This window comes from Brachionichthys hirsutus, chromosome 3 (assembly GCF_040956055.1).
Source record: "Brachionichthys hirsutus isolate HB-005 chromosome 3, CSIRO-AGI_Bhir_v1, whole genome shotgun sequence".
NCBI lineage: Eukaryota > Metazoa > Chordata > Actinopteri > Lophiiformes > Brachionichthyidae > Brachionichthys > Brachionichthys hirsutus.
Genome location: NC_090899.1, coordinates 11,683,290 through 11,704,396, shown reverse-complemented (window position 1 = coordinate 11,704,396; position 21,107 = coordinate 11,683,290).

The following is a 21,107-nucleotide window of genomic DNA, read 5'->3' as shown; positions in this document are numbered from 1 at the left end:
AAATATAGACCACCGGGCACACGGAACCGGCTTGGACTCACACCAACATGAGCAGCGCGGAAACTTCAGAGTCGGCTCCTCTCACTAGAATAAACTCAGTCAGAGCAGACATCAAATGTACAGGAAGTCTCTCAAGATCAGGTCACTGAACACAACAGTAACACCAGGTCAGCGTACAGGAGGAGGGCAGTGAAGCCCAGCGTGTCGGCTGGGTGGCGGATAGAATGCTTCTACATTTAGAAGCATTACGAAGCAACGTGGGACAAATCCAAGAGGAAAAGGCTGAAACAAACAAAGCTACTAGATGAAGAGCCAGGATTACTATCACTTGAGTAGAGTAGCCAACTTTAAAAGTTCAAGAACTATCCCTTAAACTGTTTGCATGGGAAGCTACACGTTATGCGAGTGTGGAGACAAATCAGCTGACTCATAGAAAGACGAGAGGACACACCGAAAGACAAAGGGAACATACAGGGACAGGATCAGCGACAGAAACGCGATGCAGATGGTCAGGCAGTCCTCGGCTTGTCTCGTACTCACTCATGGTGCCTTCAGCCCCGCAGCCAGCAGCCCTCCCGCCCGCCAATCCAGTCCCAGGGGACCGGGAGAGGGCAAGGTCGCAAGAAGCAACACGGAGAAGTCAGAGCGGGAGCATGGGAGGGAAGAGACAGGAAGAGCAGGAGCTAAAAGTTGTAGAGGACAGGGCAGTGGGGAGAGGGGCGGGGAGAGGAGCTGGGAGAGGCGTCACGCCAATGACAGCTTTCACATGACCCGCCCCCTCGCCGACTCCGCCCCCAGCGCTGACAGGCAACAAACCCAGCTGGATGCTAACACTCTGCTGCTCCTCCTAGCCCGCTCCTTGTTAAACACAGGCCTGGAACTCCTCCTGTCTTCAGAGGCCCCGAGGACATTTCTGGGGCACTTTCACAAAACCGGTGAACGAGTCTGCCTGGAAAGAGGATCTGCAGGCCTAAACATCCAGAAACCTTTCCCAAAGCCGGTCACATCCAAAGATCATTCTCTACTTATTTCTCCAAAACAACACAAATACACAACAACTAAACGTAAATGGCAGATTACTTCCAAGATGATTCTAAGAATCTGAAGCCACTCATATTGCCATTTGTACGACCTACATGGATTTCACTCATTTGGGGAACTGACCATTTAGATCAGCACGTATTTGTCTATATATACATGTTGGACCTTTCCAGGGTGTAACCGTATGATTTCCTACGTGTACTTGGGTATTCTCCACCTCTACAGTAGTCCATTAGAAACAGCAGATTCTTTTTTTTACCGATCTTCTCTGATATATTAGGGGTTGGGGGATTAAGAAACTTTCACTAATAATACAAGGAAGTGACATCATGTTTCTGGTTGGAATGGTGAAATTACAGGAAGGGCCGTTTCCTGTAGCTTGTTGGTAGAAGAAGGTATTCACTGAAGTACTTTAGTCTGGTTCTGTGCAAGAGCTGCTGATGAGGATGTGGCTTAAATCCAGGTTGAATAGAGTCCTTCCTTTGCCTCCTCTGAGCGCGCCTCCATGCTCCTCCATGCTCCTTCTTCTAAGCTCCTGAGCAGACAGTGTCTCAGCACTGCTGCATACATAAGCTCCCATGTTGTGAAATGAAGAATGGCAAATTATAATTAAACTGCCAGTTTAAATACACTACAAATGCAGTAGATCCTTTGTTTATCATCTACATTGATATAGTCATAAACTATGAACAATTTTTGACCTGAAAAACACATGTTGGACATAAAAAAAAGGATTTTACATCCTTTATTGTTAATGTTTCATTTAAACAGAAAGAAATATAATATCACATACAGGATATAAAATCATAAGGCTCACATATCTAAAAAGGTATTTCAAGACAGTCTACTAGGTACAAATAAAATGCACTACTAAACTGATAAATAAGACAACAGGCCAGTTTTGAGGACTTCATGTTGGTACCCAAAGGGTAAATATTTTGTTAGGATTCGTTACGTTTTTGTGAGTAGCTTCACTAAAGTTTAGTTTAGTTTAGAGTTCTCCATACAAGATCGCTACCAGAGTGTCTCTGCTTTCCAAGCAGCTTCCCCGACGCTGCGGTGGAGGGACATCGTTTTACTGAACGCCATCCCTGCAGAGTAACCCGAGTTAGCCATTGTTGTGCCCCAGTAGGGACAGTCTGGACGGCCCAAACCAAGCCAATTTAAAGCCACCTTCATTTATGTTTCATGTAATGATGCTCTTAAGTTAAAAGCGTCTGCCAGAGTAGGCAGAGACAGACTTGATATGGGATATGAACCACAACGTAGCTTCATTGTGACCACTGGAGAAGAGGCACTAGTGCTCCTTGATAGAGTGGCCCACTGGGAGCTCTTCCATGCAGCTGGTTTCTGCACAGGGCTCCAGGCCGCTGGAGATGCGACATGAGAACAGGGTCACTGGGAGGAATGGTTTCTCTCAGCCCCACATCATTCACACACCGTCTTCCTCAGACTACAACGTAATCCAGAACTGATCAAAACATTTAATTGGGATTATTGGTGCAGAAACCGTTTGACATATATCTAAACTGCATTTTACTCAGACGCATATTTATTTATGAATTATATATGTATGCATATACCAGTACTGCTGAGTCAGCAGTAATGTGTTTGTAATAAATGCAACATTACCAGTAATGGTCTCAGCATCTCTGTAGGTGAACTCCTGGAGTGCAGTCGATGGACTTGCTTCACTTGCATACTCCTCTTCTTCGTGGACCAATTGGAGTCCAGCCTTGTCTTTGGGAGGTGGGGCAGAGGAGCATGTGTTGGGAGGCAAAGTGGTGGGGTCCAGCTTGGCACAGAATGGTTACCGATATAAAACTAGACCAGCCATGGACAAAACCTGGACTTGTCCACATAGACAAATTTAAAAAAAACACTAAATATTACTGGACAAATTATTAGACTGTAGTGGATGAAACTGGTCAGGATGTCTCAAGCACAGGATATGTGGAATTGAAGAACCAGAAGCTTGACTCATGAAGGCAGAGGTTATTCACTGCACATCTGGAAGAGACAGGAAAAGATCAGATTACCATCGTTTTATGATTAGATCCAAATACACAAATGGCCATTGGCATATTGCATATTGAATGGAATCGTGATTTATACAAATCATTCTTGTTTTCACGAGGGTGAAGAAATGTATTTACATATGACTTAACCTTTTTCAGTTTATGAGATGCATAAAGTCTTACAACCCAGTAAAACACCGCTGTGGTAAACTGTATTCTTATCTTTGTTTATTTGAGATGTGACAGTAGAGTCATGTGCCGTGCAGATAACAGTGAGAGATATTTATAGTACTGTACTGGATTGTTTCAACTAGACTAGGGCCTTAACAAATATTGCTCCAAGTACTAATATTTTTGTCCGTGTTGATTGGTTTGTCTCTATGTGTCGAAGAATAACATATTTTAAGGGCAGCTGATAATGCTCCATCCATGCATTGCTAAACTGGACTAAAATGAATAATTGAATTAATCATCACAATCATATTGAACCTTATTTTATTTCCAAGTATAATCCAACAGCAGAAGAATGAACAGCCTCAAAATGTTATTAAATCTATTTAATTTGATTAAAGAGACTTATCAACCTATTCTGTACCAACACGTATCTGTTTTTGAAGACTGCTTTTTTACTCCCATTCTGCTTTCATCACTGTGGCTCAGTGACTTTTTGGGGTCTGTTATTAATCTTGTTGATATGAACAGCAGTAAATCCAGTCAGTAATACTCCCACCCTTCTTTAATTGAACACACACTAAATCTCGCCCCTTCTTCTTGCAGTTTGTATTGGGATGATTTTACTGTCATTCCAAGATCGTTTTACATTTTGTTCTGAATTTGACAAAAAACGTAGCTTGCAAAAAATGCATTACATATCTCAACATTCCAAAGATAGTACTACCAGAACGCAAGGTCTTCAGTCTCCAACATGCTGCTAGGAGAGTGTGTATGAGAACTACATAACACGTACTGATCATTTTTTCATTTTGACTTCTCTTACGAAAAATATGAATATTAAATTAACTCATACTATTCAATAGAACTTATTTGTGGCTCATTGAAACCGGGTGCTACAGATATAAAAACATTAATGTCACATGTCCAGCTATGATAAATGATTAACCATGTGCTACGCACTTCCACAATGTGTGTGTGTGCGCGTTTGTGTGTGCACAGTGTGAGACAAAGAGGTCACATAAACCCATTCACCCCCCCCCCCCCCCCCCCCAGCCCATCTGCCAGTCGATGCGTCCGTCCTGTAAGGTGATCTGCTCAGATCAGGTCCTGGTTATGTGAACGTTCTCAGGACTTTGCGTTTACACTGAGGTTCTCCGTGCTTGTGTTTGAACAGTGAGATGACACACAAGCTCTCCGTGGGTCATGTGCCGATAGTTGGCAGAACCCACTGGAACCTCATTTAGCTCCACCAGACTGGGTCACAAACAGTCCTCAAATAGAAACTAGAAAAAGACAATCAGAGATTGCAGACCCTCGTCTCCAAAAGACTATTCGATCTTGTGAGACAGTAAACAGGGCTTCCGGATCAGAGGAGCCAAACCTGCTCTAGCTTGCTGCTCTGGAACGTACTACAAGACTCCTTCTGGACTCTTTTTCCCATCATGCCATTCGTGTCCCTCCCTCTTAAAGTGGCAGTTTACAGCAGAGGCACAATTCCAGATGTAAAAATAATTCTAGAATCTGGATCCAGATCCGGATCAACGCCATTCTCGGGGAGGACCGAGCCACGGACAGAACCTTGCTTGTGTAAAATGTTCAAGTCGATTGGGTTCCTAGTTTTTGAGTTATGCGCTCGGACAGACAAGCAAACAGACAAACATACAAACAAACGGACCCAATTGCAATACCCTCGCCTCCCCTTCGGCGAGGGTAATAACCTTCGGTCCGCTTCACACTGAGGACATGATATTGCACACATCCTCTTTAACACGATCTGCATCACAGTCAGCCTTGACAAGCCTGACTACCTTATTATTTATCCTCTTATTGGCTTGTAAACTGTAATCTACGTACACGCTTAGGCTTATTTGTGTGCTGTGGCGGGTCATCCAGTGGCCGATAGGTCAGCAGTACGAATCCGACCGTCCACATGTCGACGTGTCCTTGGCCAAGGCACCGAGTGGACATGGCAGCAGACGCCCACTGGAGTGCGAATGAGTGAAAGTGGGGCCTAATTGTAAAACGCATTCCAGTTATGATTTAATGACATTAATTAAAAATAATTGATTTGTAATATCGACACAAATGTACGATGCATGGAGAGATGGGAAGGGAGCACGGATATAAGTTGTTACAGCCTGACTTCTTTGTTTCAGCTCTTATTTCCGATGTGGTGATGATTCCATTGAATAGTTTGAATAAATGTTTAAAGAAACTGAATGTAATATCTATTGCTCTATTGACGTGCCACTTATCTGAAGGAGACTGAAGGGACTTTAGTCACCCTTAATGAGTGGAGGCAGATTTCTTGTGATCGGATTACCAAAGATCGATTGATTTAAGGAGCGTCCCCACGCAGCTGTAACTCTGTGGATGATTACTTCTGATCAGATCACACCACCCAGACCAAGCTGCTGTAGCGCTCAGGGGGAATCGCAGCAGATCGCAGCCAAAACACAGAAACACGACGAACACAATGAAAGTTCGGTAAATGTGTACCGACGCGTAAGCGTTCACCGGAGTTACCAAACCGCGCGTCTCGCTGCACCTGCAGCAGAGCAGTAGATTTGTGATCAACGAATGTTTCACCGGAGATGTTCCCAAACTAAAAAGGACTTCTTACCACTTCTGCAAAAAGAAAAGTGTAGATTTCCGTGAAGCGGTGAAATAATCCGGTCGTGTCTCCGTTTGGGGCCGATCAGCGGTGCGCTCTGCGCAACAATGCGCTCAGTGACGATGAGGAGGATTCAACGTAACAAATGAAATTCACAGTAAAGAAATAAAGCGGCTAGTGCAGCGGCGAGTTAGAGTCCAGTTCCAGCGCTTGATGGGAACAAAGCAGCAGCTGAACTGAAACGAGTCAGAGAAAACGCAGGAACGTGCAGAAGCGCGTCTGGTCTGCGTGACTTCAAAATAAATGGCGTTAACGCTTGCGTTTCGTTTCCGTCAGCGAAAGGGATTTCAAAATGTGTTTCCATTTCGAATTGATTTGAATGCATTTGAATGCATTGGCAGAGTAAAGTCTCTTGATTCAAGAAACCTAAAATGTCCACTCCCTTGTAAAAACTAAAACAAATCCAATAAAAAGGCCCAACAACTGTAAAAGAAAATGACGACAAAAGCGGGACTGGGCAAGCAGGTCGCTAAAGATGGGACAGTCCATCCGGCAAAGTGTCCACTACTTTACACATTCTTTAAACTTTAGTGTGTTTTACCTCATATTCAAGCGTCTTTTGCCACATCTATGTAGCTGAAAACGTATTAAAATGTAGTAGATTAGTAGTCTGTAAATGACATGTCTGGATACGGCCCGTCCATCCACGAAACGGCCTTTGTAATGACCTTTTTTACATTTTACTTTGTAGGATGAAAGGAAACGTCTTTTTTCGGCATTCTCTGTGACGTGACGTCACGAGTTAGGAATGTTCAAGACACGCACGCTGGACTCGATACACAACCCGAGCCGAGATCACCGTGCATGTTTTGATCTTATTTTATTTCACTTTAACAGAACTTTTCATGAAGGTTAGAATGAAATACTTTATGCAGATTAATAGTTTCAGCGTTCATAATTATAAATACTCGTTCAAAAGGTTAATTGACAGGTAACAGAAAATACTGATGACTGTGAAAGGAAACGGTGGATTATTCTCGATTGCAGGATATGTATGCATAAAATTCATTCAGCAACGTCACTGGGGACTCTTTCGGGAACATTCGTGACGTCATTGTAAGAAAAAAAAGAATGACTCTCCCTGCGTTGTAAGGGGCCTGTAGATGTGCAGTCCATGGTTTCTGGCTTCTTCTATTTTCTTTTTCTTTTTTATACATTTTTAGGAACTTTTGCACCAGTTTTTTCACATTTAGGTTAAAAAAAAGAAAAATTACTTTGGGGGTATATTTTTATATGGACACAAATGTTCTAGCTATTCTTTATGATGGAATGGAAAGAGTTGGTGGACCACCCTCTCTGGACACATGTTCCAAAGGAGGAAGATGAAGGTGAAGACGGCCATCTGTAAGAAGAACGGATCAGTTCTGCATTTGCCGTTAAATTGAGGTGCGCTGATAGAAGCCTCCAGCAGACGTTTTGTAGCGGACATTTTTCTGCATGCGGCTTTGCTTATGAAAAGACTATTAATACATATATCGATGGCAGTTTGTTGACATCAGATGAGTATAAAACCTCAAAGGTCACCTGACAAAAGGAACCAGCTGTGTGATGCTCTACTGCTGAGGCTGACATTTATGTCCCATCATCTATGAATTGTTCCCTGGACTTAGAAAAGCAGACGATTACTCCAAACGTACAGGCGCCCAGCAGCACACAGCTTCACTGTTTCACCGTTTCCCTGCCGTCTTGTATTATATTTGATTCTAAAACAGTCGGGATGCTGTTTGAAACACTAAACAGTATACATATTGACATGCATTCCACTTCAAGGTTAACTTCAAAGATGTCACTGAGCTTATGCGAATTCTGATGCCAGCGACACATTTAAGTTAAGACAAAACAGAAAGATGTTGGACTCACACAACAGTATTTTAATAATCTGTGGCATGCGTCCCTCTGAAGATTCTAATGCGGTTTGTATTTACTTCCATAAATAGTATGAGCTGAACTTTAACGTCAATATAACTGGCATCGGAGTTTTGTGTTTGATTTCTCCTGCGATGGAAATTGGAACATATTCAGTTCAGTGACATCGATTTAAAAGTTCATGTGTCAGAGCATAACTTTGATACAACATTTTAAATCTACAAACATTCTCTGGTATATTGGTGACTTGTTAAGGCTGCAGTAAAGTAGTACTCTCCTTTCTCTCCCCATGTGTCCCTTCTTTTGATTGTTAGGCTCTTTGAAGCTAAAACCTGGTTATAGCTTCACCCTGAACCCAAAAGAGACGAAAATGACAAGTAGAAATAAAACGAAAGTTATGGAGTCTTTAGCCTTGTTTCAGAGCCTTGGTGAGGAAGACTCTGATGAGGAGCAGGTTCAGAGAGTGACGTCTCTTGGTGTTTGGAAGAAGCTTCAATTAGCTCTGAGTGATTCAGGAATCATTTTAGAGATGCTCCATAGCAAACAAAGACAATTGGAAACATCGAATTCCAAACTTGCTAGTTTTCAAGGTATGAGGCCGGCATGAGGACTCCTTATTATCATCATTATTATTAGGCTATATTTCTGTAATGTAAGCCTCTGCTAGTTTATGTGATCTTCTGAGCTTCTTAGCCTTTATTTAGGTATTGCTGGGGCCTCCAAATAACTTACAAAACAGCAGGATTTTCTGATCGACAGCTTTTTGGTCCACATTTCTGCACTACAGAGGTGCTGAAATGTGACAGTGCAACAGTCTATCAATGCAAACTAAGGAAGAATCTCCATACTCAGCACTGTCCACACAGCTGTCAACCTCACAAGTGATCGCAAGGCTAAACCGGAGACTGTTACATACTACAACAGAACCAAGCTTGAAGTAGATGTGCTTGATCAAATGGCGAGGAAATACTCATTGAACGCACCACGAAGACGCCCATTGGCAGCGTTGTATAATATGCTTGGCCTGGCTGCCATAAATACTTCGATCCTGTTCAAGAGATGCACCAATGAGATTATATCATGGAGGAACTTCATAACGCGACTCGCAAATGAACACATGACAGCAAAAGCCACACTAATGGTGGTGCGAGAGTCCCGGCTGGAGCGGCAGAAGATGGAGAAGAGAAACTGTAAGACAAAAGGACACTTGTGTCAAATGTGCACAATGTGGTGTGTGGGAGCTGCACATGGGGGGTGCAGGTTACCTGTGTTCACTGTGCCATAAGCAAAACCAATTGGAATCGCAACAGCAGAGTGTCCTCAGCTGGCTGGCCGCCCTCACAGCATTTTGGAATGTTCATAATAGTTCATAATTATCACTGTTAAAGGGCAAATGACGACACCAACCTGTTTTAAATGTTTATAATAGTAATAATTATCATTGTTAAAGGTCATTCATTGTCGTTCTTTGTCATTCATTGTCGTTCTGCATCAGTGGTGTAATTTATTTTAGATTTATTGTTAGTTTGCATCGGTGGTGTAAAATCATTTTATTTCTCTAATGTTACTTTGCATCAATTGAGTTATCGAATATTGGTTTTATTTTTATGTTTTATCTTTATTATTTTTATTTGTATTGTTAAATTTGTATTGTTAATTGTGGATGATTTATGTACTAAGGACTTGCAACGGAAACAAGACCACAAGGGCTTTTTTGAAATGCTCCTCTTAGACAGGATGTTTGACTTTATTTGTACTGTAATACATGCTACTGTGTGACTGTACTTGTACTCTAACATTCTATCTAATAAATATATTCATCATCATCAAATAACGACACCAACCTGTTTTAAATGTTTATAATTGTAATAATTATCATTGCATTTATGTCACAGAGATCATTGTTGCAGTTGGAGTTGGCATGCGTCATTGCAGAGACGTTATGTTGTGTCAATTAAATAAATAAAACACTCAATCAATATAGTTTTCATTTAGTGGCTTGATGTTTTTTTTACATATTCCGCCTATTTTTTCTTGTATCGTGATAACAATAATCCAGATTATATACAAATAATGTCCGAACAGTCAAAATGACTGCTATGGTCATTCTAGTAGTTGCAGAATTCTGAGTGAACCGAGAGTTAAACAGGAATTCTGAAAACCTTCCATAACCTTTTGCGATCTGAAGAGTGGCAGTATTATTTTGTTCCACAACGTGGCAGTACATACAAGCAGGAGCCCAGAATGCACGACATCAGAAAGTACAGACACACATACTTTAGAATAGCATCAAGCGCAAGAACAATAATGGTGCTTTTTTCTTTTTTCTTTATCCAGACGGGTATCTGGAGCGCTCTCAAAATTTAATGGGATCTAAGTTAGACCAAGACCCTCATTCATATTTATTTTCATCATGATTCATTCAGCAGTTTTTCCGTACTCCTGCTAACAAACAGACAAACGGCGTCAAAAACACAAATTTCTGCAGTGACTTTGCCGCTAGTGGAATCATGAGGCGGTATCTGCAGCCCATAGAAGTTGCTCAGCTAGAACAGCTACTCCAGGATGGAACAGCCATGCTCGCAATGGCCAGAAGGTTTGCTGTGCCAGAGGCACCCTGCCTGCTGTTCGGCACCAGGATGAGATCCTCAGACCCATTGTTAGACCACATACTGGTGCAGCTGGCCCTGGGTTCCATCTGGTTCATGACAATGATCGGCCTTCTTTGGCTGGAGCGGCTCAGCAGTTCCTGAATGATGGAGACATTTCTGCATCCACTGCTACCGCTACGCCCCTCAGACTGTCCAGGAGCTGGCTGATGCCCTGATCCGGGTCTGGGAGGAGATCCTCCGGGACACCATCCATCATCTCATCAGGAGCATGCACAGGCGTTGTAGGGAATGCATACGGAAATGCATGAAGGCCACACACACACACACACACACTAATACTGAGACACATTAAGAGTGGCCTAGAGGCAATTCACACAAGTTGGATCAGCCTGTGATCTGACACTTTGATTTTGGACTACTACCATTTTTCTGAATCGTGTCTTCAATGAGTTAATTATTTTGTATTCCTTTGATTTTACATTATTTTGTTCTTAACAAATTACACTGTGGAATTAACAAAGCTTTTCAATGTAATTAATTGAGATCTGGGATGTGTGATTTCAATGTTCCCTTCATTCTTTTTAGCAGTGTAGTTCTAGTATGCACCATGAGGTGGCATGAAAAATCTACAAGACAAAAAGTCCTGCATGAGCTTCATCGATCCTGAAAACGTTTGACTCACCCTCGCTGCCCTTACCAGTGGATCTGGGTTTTTTTTGTTTTGTAGTTTGGTACATTTAGATATTTGTACTAAGTAGCCTATAAGTATTTATAGTCAAACTTTCCAGTAATGGTATAAAAACAACTTTCATTCTTTACAGACTCATAAATGGACTGGATGAAGAGTTTGATTTTACACACGTTATGTTATTTACATGATGTAACATTTCATTGTTGACTGTATACTGGTAACAATATGATAGACTTTGATTTGCACAGCACTGTTGTCAATCTGCTGCCCATATATCACACACCAAGGCAAGACTAATACTGTCTTACTCTGAAGTCTAAAGCCCAACATCAAAAATGTCAAATTTGCCCCAACGCTCTTCCCAGAAACCCCAATAAAGCAGAGGAGGGGTGAAACATCTTCCAGGGCAGATGGACAGAATAGATTCGCACAGAAGACTGGTACGGTGATAGGAGGCACTTTTCTATGCACATATTTCCTGATACAGAGACACTCAGCACCTCCCTGAACTCTCCCCACACACACTCATTCAGAGTCGCGCTGAACTAACTCAACCAAAAAGCAGATGTTTATAGCTGTAAGTTCTGAGTCCGCTCTCCAGCATTTGATCCTTTCTTTCTGAACACAACGGATCACCCCTTTTCCCTTCTTTCTTTCTATCTTTCACCACATCCACTTTTCTTTGTGTGCTGTTTATTTCAAATTAATTCCACACCGGCTATTTGTGATCAGAAGTCTGCTCCGCTTCCTGGTTTGTCTTCATCATTTCACACTCTTCACTTGTTCTGACACTTTTCTGCTGCCGAGTCGTCACGGCGATTTACAAAATGGCCGACTATAACATAGCAGTGTTTTGTCGGTGCGCTTGCTGTTAAGGACAAATGGCGGAGCTTTTTTCCACCACCCTCCTTACCTTCCTGCAGCTTCCGTAGGATGACAAATTGCTAAGAAAAGGACAAAGCTGTTCATTTGTTTCTTTGTGTCATTTTGTGTCATCCTGTGTGCATGACCAAGTGTGTGTCCAACTACAGCCTCAGCAGGGTGTGTGTGTGTGTGTGTGTGTGTTGTAAGCATGCATGAGCATTCTTTGAGATACATTTGTGTGTGTACTCAGCAGGGGTCCAGAGAATCTAGTTTTTTTTGTGGTGCTCTGTTGTTTCCCTATGTGTGTGTGTGTGTGTGTGTGTGCGCACGCGCATACACATGCTGTTATCATTGCGCTGAAATGGTGACCAATAAAATGACATATTCCTGCACGTGTGTGTGTTCTCACGAGCACATGCGTGCACCCGCCTCAGCAGGGGTTCTCCTGCTGCAGTCCTGCTGATTGGAGTGTAAGGGCTGGTCATAGTTACCATGGCAACTGCTATATACTTTGATCACCTCACCCCATGTCCCCCCAAAAAATCAGATGGCTGTCTATTTTTCTCCCCCTTTCTGTCTCTCCTTTCCTGTCGGTCTATCCAGTATGTCTTATATTTATGACATTTTAAAGGTTACAGTTGCTAATGTTTGATCTGTCCTTCTGTTAAATATGTTTTAAAACACTAGATATGAGTTAATCATCAGTTGTAAAGTTTTCTTGGAAGACACTGGTTTAAAGCTTCCACTGTTCAGGGTTTATAAAGTCATATGGAGTCCTGACATGCTCCAAACGTCTTGAGGAGCACGCACTGAGAGGGCAGCAGCTCCAGGAAGGGAATACTGGAAGAATTTTAAATACCTCTTGCAAGCAAAAAATGAGAAATGGGACTACTTGTGTGTAAATAATAATACAAAAACAGACCAAACCCCGCAATAGATCATAGATTCTTACATTTCTGGGCAAACAGGAGAAACACACTATTATTTAATAGAGATGTCTGGTACAGATATTCCCTCGAACCAGCTCGTTTGAATTTGGTGTTTGACTCATTAAAACAGTTTAAATGCAAGATGCATATTTTCTTCGTGCAATCAAGTCGTGCATTTATTATTGACTAATATTTAGCATTTAACAAACCACATTCTTCCGTGACATTAAATAACATATATATTTTTTTGCAGGAGTAAGTCTATGGATATCTCATTAAAGGCTGTAATGTACATGTAGAAAGTTTACATGTTATTTTGCCAGTTTACAACTTTGTCCCAATTTGCATTTAAATATTCTGAATGAGTAATTGGTGTTTGGAACCGGTTCCAAACGGGTTCCAAACATTGCCTCAGCAGACATGCATGAATTGATCCGCTGCAACATAATCATCGCCGTGTGCTTCACTGTATGACCATGAAAAATTCATTATTTCTCTGCAACTAACAGGCGGATATTTTTTATTCAAAGGCCTGATGACATCATGGGAAGTTTTCCTACAGAGAGGGGCATTTGGGTTTTAAATACGTGAACCTTTTTATCTCACTAAAATCAGCCATTATAATACCCCTCTGATGAAAGCCACACGAGTCCTATAACAGAAACATGCACACCCCACTGCACGTGAGAGTCGCCGGCGACCTTTGTGCTGTTTGAAAGGCGTTTTAACCCTGCTGACATTCCAGACTGAGTCCCGGCTGCTGACTGAGGAGACAACTGGATCAGTCCTAAAATCATTTGTATCCATTAGTCATTTAGGCCCCAAAATAAAGAATGTGGACCTGGTATATAAATAGCAGAATGACACTGTAAACATGTTTAGGGAACGCTGGATTCTGGAAGAGGGATACCGCTGACTGGAATGTTTAATTATTCCTTTATATGCCAGTCTTTTCTCGGACCCCTGCACAGACAAGTCTTGTTCTAGGGTATCATGTTGCACCTGCATCCATGAGTTTGGTGCTCGTTCTTTTCCAGGTAGTGATTTTCCCTGTTGCTCCTTTGTCTCAATGATGTTCAGCAGTAGGTTGTTGTCCGAACACGAGAACAGCTGCGATCAGGCCCGTAACAGCTGGGCAATGATGTGTTGTGTTGATGATGTTGGCGTCAGAAGTGGCTTGCACAGTTGTGTTTGTGTGTTTACAGCAAATACAGCGCGGTGATCAAAACGCTGCCACGACTTTGGCGTTGGTGTCAAAGGTGTGCCTGCCAACGCTCACCACCCGTGGTCGAGGATCCACATATATGATGAGCTGTTTAATCCCAAATCCTTCAGGTTTTTTTTATTGGCCTTGGTTGTGGAATGATTAAATATTGAGACCGAAATTATTTAATCAATGGAGTCATATTTTTACATCATTTAACATTTACTGTGATGTACCTCTTGCTCACCTCAAACACACGTTGTAATGTAGAAATCACTGTTATAGTACTTTATGTGAGGACAGAGCATTGTGTTTAGGGGATAAAAACCATATGTCTGTAAGTTTCTTTTAAATAATAAATGTGGAATTGCTAAATTCTTTTAAAGTTAGGAAGTTCATAGGTCCAACAAGATTGAGCAAACACTCACACCAGACACAAGAAAGGTCAGCAGCCTTTTTTCTTATTACTTCAGTACGGAATGCCAAGTTTAATTAAATGAATTGGATGAGTTTTTGGCTATTAGGTAATGGACCTTACATTTGCATGCAGACCAAATTGAATTTAAACTAACTATTTGAATGGCACCCCTGAAAATTACAAGAGTGGAGGAGACCTCGCTTGACTTCATTTAAAAAGCTGATCTCAATTTATTTCTGCTTAACCTCTAGCCAGGTAAGTCGATTAAGTGTGAGATTTTATTTACACGTCTGACGAATAACCTTCAAAGATCAATCACCCTGCCCGAGTACACTTAATACTCTCCCGAAGCTATGGAAAATTGCATCAGTGTCACATAGAAGTTCTTAGTAAACTGATTTTTCAGCTCTTGCAGGAGTTGTTTTTCCATTGTTGCCGGTTATGTTCTAGACAATAATAGTACAATAATCAAGGTCAAGGTTAAGAAAAAATCTTTATCATCTCCCAGAGGCAATTTGTTGTTCTGTCAGCAGTATACATACCAGCATCAGTCAAATAATAATACATAAACAAGAAGTACAGCGTGAGGTTAATAGGGTTACAGAAAAAACAAAACAATATCTCTAAAAATTAAAAGGCCATGGCAGCTGGAATAAATTAAAGTTTATATCTGTCCTGCAAAGTAGCTAAGGGTATCTGCAGCTCGAGAGAAATGATGCAAGCCATGAATGATGGAGCCTTAAACCAAGTCCTTGCCCCATGCACATTGGCTAAATTAGTTAGCTCCTCTTTACCTGCAATTTTGACAAAATCCTGCAACCAGAAGAACATGATTTTCTGAAAAATTGTGCCAATATCAAAACTCTGAAGCTAATAATGTGCATATCTGCTGGGCTTTTATTTTCACAGCAGACACTTGAATCGCAAAACTGAATTTCTTGTGATTTTCAGCACCAAAGTTTGATCATTGATGATTTTGTCATCACTCAAAATTGCGTGATTGTTGGAGCTTTTCTACAGACAAGTATCTCCCTAGTTTACAGTGCATTGATTGATATCCAATGGTGATGGCATTATTCTGTAAATTCTGCCACAACAGGGCCACAGTCAGCGTCAGTTGTGCTGACATGGACACAAATTAGTTGGGTTTTTTTCCAGACTGACAAGATGGCTCACATCTTGGCACTCATTTATATGCAGCATAAATAAAAATAGCAAGAGACTGCACCCCTTGGGTGATCCACTAGAGGAGACAAGAGCATCACTATTGATCCTTGTGCATTGTAACCTTCAATTTAAAGAGTTCATTAGCCAACTAATGAGTTCGGGGTCAATGTTGTGGAATCATGCTAGTCTTTTTGTGAGAGCAGAGCATGAAGCTGGATGTAATTAAAAGCACAAGAAAATTCAATAAATCTTAAGCACACTAGAATATTTGCACACTCTCTATAACTGGATCCGACAGTGGTGTGGAAAAAGTGTTTGGCCCATTCATGATATTGTCTCATATTTTTGCATGTTAGTCACACTTAAATATTTCAGATCATCAAAAAATGTAATAAGTCAAAGATTTCAATAAATGAAAAGGAGTTTTTAAATGAAGGTTTTTATGATTAAGGATAAACAAAACCCAAACCTGCATGGGCCTGTGTGAAAAAGTGATTACCTCCCGTTTTTACTCAGCAGTGGTTTTCGTCTTGGAACTCTGACATGCAGGCCATTTTTGTCCACTCAGTTTTAACAGGGGGGCAAACCTGTTATTGGCGCCAAGGTGGTGTAGTGGTTAGCACTGTCGCCTCACAGCAAGAAGGTTCGAATCCTATCTGTGTGGAGTTTGTATGTTCTCCAGTGTCCCTGTGGGTTTTCTCTGAGTTTCACAGTTTGCTCCGAAAACATGCAACTTAGGTGAATTGACTTCTCCTCCAAATTGTTTTGTAGTGTGTGCGTGTGTGCGTGTGCACGTGTGCGTGAATGGTCTCTGTGTGGCCCCACGATGCGCTGGCGACACGTCCGAGGTGTAAGCAAGCTGGGATAGACTCGAGCAACTCCTGTGGCCCGCAAAGCGTAAAAAGCAGAGTAACCACAGGGTGACGCATGTCAAAGGTGCTCCTTACAAATATGACTAAACACCTACATGGTGTACAAATCAGTGAGTGTACTTGCTTGCCTGCCTCAGTTTACATACAGAATTGTTAAAATCCACGCCCTGCTAATGAGTTATTCATCTGTGTATTCTGTGAAAATCTTTAACAAAGACGGCCCAACAAAAAACATCCCCTGGCTGATGTTCCTATTTACTTACCATGAGATTTATTAACATGTTTCTCCTTCGTCCACTGGCATGATGGAGTTTATTATTAAACTTGACTACCATAAACATTTTATAAAACATCCTTCACATGGCTATTTGTCTTATCTTTAAAAAAAAAAAAAAACTTTGTTACTTTTAGCCGTGCTTGAGCACTCCGAAACGGGTCTAATATTGCCCATGGTCAGATTAATTATCATCTTTGATTATTTACACCATGCGATATTGAAAACCTTCCCTGAATATTTATAATAATAATTTCTCATAATATTTGAGGTCACTTGAACCACATTAGTGGCAGCAAGTATCTCCACAGCGCCTCCTGAGTGGTGGAATCACTTTACATCTATTTTAGATGGGTGAAATAGCCCTTTAAGTGTCCCCAGGTGAAACCATCTGCTTCTGCTCGTCTTTCTCTGCAGCATCAGTCAATGACAACGATTAGCTATAGCCTCCAGTGCTGTATTTATCCTCAAGGTTAGAAATGGCCTAGAGCCACAACAGCACCAAAGGGAATGAGCATTTTCTTGTAAAAAGGTAAAATATTTGCTTGGAATATAAGACAGTGGTAATGTGAGTATTTAAACACTGTAATGTATTTATTTTTTAGAAGAGTAAATGGAATGTAATCAGAATAGTCATTTAATAGTGGACCAAAACGCTAAACTTCCTGGTTCCACTGGAGATCCTCAAATAACAGAAAATAATGAACGGGTGATTATTTATAGTTCTGTGAATATTACATTAAATGCATCACAAGTCTGAATAAAATAAAATTCAATTAATTGTTTCCGAACCAGGGGAGCCTATCTCAGCATTCAATGGGCGAGAGGCTGGTACACCCTGGACAAGCCGCCATGTCATCACAGGGCAACACAGAGACAGACAATCAGCCACACACACTCACACCTACGGGCAATTTAGTTTAACCAATGCATCAAATCTGCATGCTTTTGGTGGCGGGAGGAAGCCGGAGAACCCGGAGAGAATCCACGCAGACACGGGGAGAAGATGCAAACTCCTCACAGAAAGGCCAAGTCGGATTTGAACCCGTGACCTCCTCGCTGCGAGGCAACAGCCTTTACCACTGCACCAGCGGGACACCCAGAAGTCAAATCCATGGGGCCAGTATTTTTAAATAATGCTCATACATACTATATTGCATTCATTCATTCATTCATTTTCCAACCGTTTATTCTGTTATCGGGTCGCGGGCCAGGCTGGAGCCTATCTCAGCAGTCAATGGGCGAGAGGCGGGGTACACCCTGGACAAGCCGCCAGGTCATCGCAGGGCAACACAGAGACAGACAATCAGCCACACACACACACTCACACCTACGGGAAATTCATCTTTATATAAATCAATATTTTGAAGAAAACTAATCAGCTGGATTTATGTATTTATGATGCTCAATGGCTTAATCAAGATGTCAGGGCCCCCCTTGCTCCCTTCTATCCTTCCAACTTGGCCCTTTCCTGCCCTTTTCCTCACTCCTCTCTACTTGCATCTCCTCCATATTATCTCACTGCTTTACTCCCTCTCTACTCCTCTGCTGCCCCCACCTCCCACTATATCCTCTACCCCCTTCTCCTCTCTCCTCTCACCCTTTCTCCCTGTCTTTCCCGTGTCTCTCTATCAGGAGGAGAAGAGAGGCTCCCCAGAGGGACTGTGGTTCGTTCCCGCTGCCGCCTACACTGGCTTAATGAGGAGCCTGCGGGAAGGGGTGAGTGTCTCTGTGTATGTCTGTGTGTGTCTGTTTTTGAGCCTGTGTAGCCGTGACTAAGTCTCTCTCACTCTGTGTGTGTGTGTGTGTTGCAGGGGATCCCTGTGAACAGTAATGATGAGGCAGCTGCGGAGGCCTAAAGCGTTGTTTGCCAGCTGCAAGTCAAGGGCATGCAGAGCAGTCACGCACACACACACACACACACATGCACACTCCCCCTTACCTGCATCAAACACAACCCTTTACTCTCAGCAGCCTGACCTCAGCAGCAATTAGGACCCTCCAGACACAGACATACAGCAGAGCAGAAACAGAAATCTCGGTAGTTCGTGCTTTTTTTTTTTAAACTTTCATTTTCTTTCTGCTCGATCGCTTCTCTTTTTTTTCTATAGAGCTTCCCCACAGGACAATTTGCATTATGGTTTTTGTTATTGTAATTATATAAAGGAAATACACATATATCTTCAGTGATGAAGCTACGTCTTAACATCGAAACATTACGGCGCTGCCACACGAGGACGAGTTGGGTTTGTGTTGTGTTGAGACTGATAGAATCAGGGAGGGGAGGGGACGGATACATGTTGTTCTGCCGCTCTGAGGTAGACGGGGTCTTGCTGTGGTGGCCCGTTACAGCAGAATGAATATAGATGAAACTCTGGTCTGCACAGTTGTCAGCTAGTACCCACTGTTGCTTCATTACCACTGGGAGTGGAGTCGTGGGGTGTGTGTGACAGGAGCAAGGGAGCGGGGTTGAGGGGAGGAGAGAGGAGGTTGACTTATTTATCATTATTGAGCTGTGAGACTCAGTTGATGGAAACATACATACGAACTCACACATGCACAGCCTCAGGGACCAGACACTCATCTCCCCCCTCACGCCCTCCTTTTGCTCCCTCTCTCCACCCTCTTTCTCTTTCTGCCTCAACCCGAATGACTGTTTTTCCAGCGGATGCACTATTATTATTATTACGTTATCTTAATAGTCTAACTTTGTCTCACGGGCCTTACATGTCCTGGAGTAGACAGAGTAACAGAGTTAGGAATGTGTGCACATTCACTACTATAAGCCCGCTCAGTCTCAGCATAACGTTAAGCACAAGTGTCATATTTGATGGACTTTTTTGGAACACAGACAAACTCCATGACTGTGTTGACCTTTGTTCGCAGTTCTTTGTGGGATCTGCTTCCAGATGCTTTGTGAAGGAGAAACGTGCAGGGCATTGTGGCTGGGTTGTCCTTATGACCTGTCGCAGGTATCGCACAACAGAGTGATCAGGAATATTTGAGCTAATTGAAATTGTTGCAAATGATCGTACATATGACTTCTACACGTCTGTACAACAACAGCTAGATGAGTCAGAGATGTTGTTTATCCACGTTGTTTCCTATTGAGGTCTCTGTAATCCTCCACTCCAGATAAAAGCAGCCATTAGCACCATCAAATATGGACTGAACTTTTTGATAAGCATTTATGATGAAAGTCATTTATCATTCAAGGGCATAATATCCTATGCTATACGTATATGTCAGGATGGAGGCACTGTTGAAGCACCAGCAGTTTACTTAATCTCTGACAAAACTCTGAGCTTGCAACCCGCTGGGACCAGTGCAATTCTTGTTTTTCTTATTCTTAAATAAGATAAAATATAATAGTAGCACTACCACTACAAATAATAACAATAATAATATTATTACCCAGTGCAGTATCAGCTTATTAATTAGTTATTGACTTTTCCCTGCTCAAACTAACACTGTTGGCCTTAATAATAATAATTCCACTATCAGTTGATTGCATGACAGTGTTGAGATAGAGCGCCAAGAACCTGTCTAATGCGCTCCAGGCTGTTTGGTTTTGATGCATTTTCTGACCCCCCCCCCGGATCACCCCAGCCCCTTCCACTGCTGTTGAGCGCTTTCCTGATTTACAAGTAATGCACTGGAGAGACGCACCATCGCTCAAGATGAAGGGGTCAGCTCGGAGGGCGCAGAGCCAACACGCACATGGTGGTTGGTTTTTAGCAGTGGAGAGGGGGATAGGGGGGGGCAGCAGGGAGTGACAGGGAGGAAGAGCGAGGGGGATCGGTGTAGTAGGAGGGTGAGAGGAGGCAGAGAGAGAAAGAGAGTTGTATTTGGAGATGGGTATCGGATGGCGTGGAGTGAAAGGCGGGTTTCCAGGCCAGACCTGAGTCGAAGGAAATTATTTATGAGCCTGAACAAGATGACACTTCTGCTACCGATGATGAAAAATGTGTTTGTGTGTTTGTATATGTGTGTGTGGACAAACGTTACAGTGATCGAAGCCAGGGGGAAGAAGGCCGATATCCCCGTTACACACACACACAATAGTGGTGAGGTATTAATGATTCAGCACTATCTTCCACAAAAGAGAGCAGAACACACAGGGACTAGACAGTCATGGGTCTGACCCTCATGTCTCTAAAATACACACACACACACACAGGTCTACAGTCATTATATAATAACATACCATCACTGTGTTGTGCCGATTATGAAAGAGCTAGATAGATAGATAGATTATATCTCTGTTCTCCTTTTCTCTGTTAAGGCAAAGTGCCTGTCTCCC